The sequence below is a fragment of the Hyaena hyaena genome, unplaced genomic scaffold (genome assembly GCF_003009895.1).
Source record: "Hyaena hyaena isolate Hyena2069 unplaced genomic scaffold, ASM300989v1 scaffold_87, whole genome shotgun sequence".
NCBI classification, from domain to species: Eukaryota; Metazoa; Chordata; class Mammalia; order Carnivora; family Hyaenidae; genus Hyaena; species Hyaena hyaena.
This window is the reverse complement of record NW_024080718.1, coordinates 56,423-59,718: the sequence shown is the minus strand read 5'-3', so window position 1 is coordinate 59,718 and position 3,296 is coordinate 56,423. Positions and strand designations below refer to the sequence as shown.

General features: G+C 37.3%; 1 non-coding gene across 1 annotated transcript; it reads right to left on the bottom strand.

The window, feature by feature from the left end:
• Positions 1–366: 366 nt before the first annotated feature.
• On the bottom strand, positions 367–455 carry LOC120233191. Its single transcript, XR_005528745.1, has one exon. It is a non-coding gene; the product is annotated as a small nucleolar RNA SNORA31 (small nucleolar RNA).
• Between the last annotated feature and the right edge of the window lie 2,841 nt (positions 456–3,296).

Sequence of the window (3,296 nt, the reverse complement as noted above, 5' to 3'; positions counted from 1 at the left end):
GGGACCTGAAGAGAAGGACTGAGATGTATGGATGTTGTCTCATTTCAACAAATAAAAGACAATTGATTTAAGGAATCTTAGATCATTCCCTAGAGGTCTAATACTTCTCATGGTATAAATCTGCTGGTTATCTATGCTTTGCAGAACTGCTGAGTATTTTCATGAGTGAACAACATTTATGTTAAATTCTATAGTAATACAACCTTGACGTATTGGATCCATTAAACCGTTCAACCCTGTTCATGGAATTTAAGTAATGACTGATTGCCGTTTTCAGCTGTATGATAAGCATAACACATTAATTGAAAAGTTTGTGCCATTAAATATTTTTCTTCTTCTCTTCTTTTCTTTTTTCTTTTCTCTTTCATATGTATTCCCCAACTCAATCTGGGCCACCACAAAGACAGACAGAAAGTCAAGAGACTTTTTTTTTTCTTTCCCATGCTAGGGCAAATAATTGATTTTAGAAACCTGTAATTAATAAGCAGGATAAGCCAGTTAAGATGATTTGTATCCCAGTCTCTATATTGTTGGCCATTCAAGGTGTTCTAACAACCAGGTAATGGTGCTACCTGTAACTGGAATCAACGTAAACTGAGAAGATTCTATTAGATGTGAACTAGTCATCTAGAAGAGATTTATACTGATTAGCCATGACAAGATATGGGTATCATTTCATTAAGTTTTCTAGGAAAAGCCAGATCCTGAATTTCATAAGATAACCCATGGAAATATGGCAGCCAGGATCCAAAGACATCTGGACTCTCCCTCACATCCTTTTACTTGGATGCTGCCACTGCTTCTTGTGGTGTCCCTGTATCTGAGCTGAAAGATCTCACTTTTAGCTAATCAGGTGACTTTTGCCAATAGAAATCTTATATTCCCACAATGTGCTTGATCTTAGAGCTTTTACTGTCTTTCTATTAGAGGGAAGAGAAAATAAAGTCGCATAGTCTTGACAGCATGCAACTATTGTGGCATGGCTAAGCCCACTTCTCATCTACATGCTAGGGTAAAGGACAGCACTCTCTCAGGAGGCCCACCTACTTTGTGTCCCACTGTTATTCCTGATGGAGATCTAGATTCCATCTTGTTTCAGATGCTCTTGTCAGAAGGCCTGTGTCTAACATGATGCACTTCTCTGCCTGTCTCTGAGAGAGAAGAGTTTGAAGAGGTGATCAGGATGACGCTACTGACATGTGTAGGAGATGAGAGCAGATAGGCACAGATATATCATTTTCTTCACAGAGTTCTTCTTGCCTGGAATCCTACTCTTCCTAAAAGTACTATATAAGGGAAGTAGCATCTTGTGGGAATGGCAGAGAACTAGGAGTCAGATAGGAACAGTTCAAATCCAGGATTTGTCAATTACTAGCTATATGACCTTTGGCAAATCACCAAACATCCCTTGGTCTTAGCTTTCAAAAATTTTAAAGGGGAATAATTATACTTACCAAGTAGGACTACCATGAGATTCAAATTTTGTATCTAGTACAGTACTTGGTATGTATTAGGCATGCAGTGAATGTTTGCTTTCATATAGGATGGCTCACCTCATGAAACTACTGACCATGCCTAGCTCACAGTGGTCATTAGAAAATAATATTTGTGCAGTGCCTTACAGGTTACAAAATGTTTTAGAATCTGCTTTCTTATTAGCTGTAACAGGAGAGAAGGGGCAGTCTTTGAGGAATGTGCCCATCTCAGATAGAAAGTGACAGATTTGGGGCTCAGATGTACAACATCTGGCCCCAGAAGGCATATTTTTTACCACAATAAAGCACCCCTTCTCAAGGATTGTTTTTTACCACTCATCTTGTGCTTATCATCTATTGTCTTATACAGTACTTTCTTTTTATGGATCTTTCTGTTTCCCCAGTGAGTTAGAAACAGGCACTGTGCTTTATGAAGTGCTGTAGCCCTCCCAATGCCCTACTTAGTGCCTGCTCTGAGAAAACATTCAAGAAAATTAGACTGGTCTATCCATGGGGGCTCTTTGGTTGTAAACAATGGAAATAGAAAATTCTGGCTAACCTAAGCAAGAAGGACTCTGTTGAGATTTTGGTATGCTCACGTAATTTATGGGAAGCTGAGAAACTAAGCTGGACATAGGTTCATCCAGGGCTCCTCTTGAGATGGAAGCACACCATGGGGCTTATTATATGACAAATGTGTTCGGGACCCTGCTACTTGGGGAAAAATCAAATGGTAAACTTCCAATTTCTATTTCACCCACTCAGGGAGAGAGTATTTGAATGGTCCATCTTGGGACGTGGCTATGTTCCTTGTCTAGGGGAAGGTGGGCATCTGAATAGAGTCCCACCAGACCATATACAATGGGCTAGAGTTCCTGAGAATGAAATCTGGGCCCTGTTAGAAAGGAGAAATAGGTGTTGAGAAGCTAATCCTTTAGCCCTCAAAGTTATACAGAGTCCACTACAATTGATTAATTGAATTACTTTTAAAAGCCTTGTTTATTGTTTTCAACTTTGCGTGGACCCAGGAAAAAAGAATGAGAAAACAAAGACAAAACAAGATTAAGGAATTTGCTTTAAGCTACTCAGAAGTTAAGTAATTCAGTTAAAATTCAAATCCAGGCTAGGAATCTCAGATTTTTCTCATTAAATCATTCTGTGCCTTAATACCAGGGACTTTATATTATAACTTAATTATGAATTTAAAAATACAGTTTGGTGTGTTCAAAGCCTATTTCACCATCTTGTTCCTTACAAAATACATTTCATAGCCTAAAATAAATGACTGTAATAGAAAAGAATACTATTCAATAGTATCTGGAAATTGTTTTACATGCAAACAATGAAAGGATAATCCTATCATAGATTTAACCATAAATAATACACCATACGAGTAACCTAAGTGCTATATATTTCTGAGTCTTTAGAAAGGAAAAAGAGTTGTCCTCAGTATACTTAAAAATCACTTCAAGGAAACTGTATAGCTAGTAAAATAGATTTGCCTATTTATAATACATAATGATAATATGACAATTTTTCCATCTAGCATCCTGGCAAAAGAATTGTATTTGCATAAATGGATTTTACATTACTAACAAGCTTTTCAATAGAGGTAATTAACAATTTAAATCTCTACTAGAAGGAGTCTTCGTATTTGAGACTCTAGACTTCTATAACCCAGCTAAAGGAGTTAATTTCCCTAGGGTTTTGAAGAGGAAAGGAAAATATTTTCTCATACCTTTAATGCAAAGAGAATAAGTGACTTCTGCTTGATGGGGGAGTTAATTTCTTAACCAGGAGACCAGTTAATACCCTGAGCAT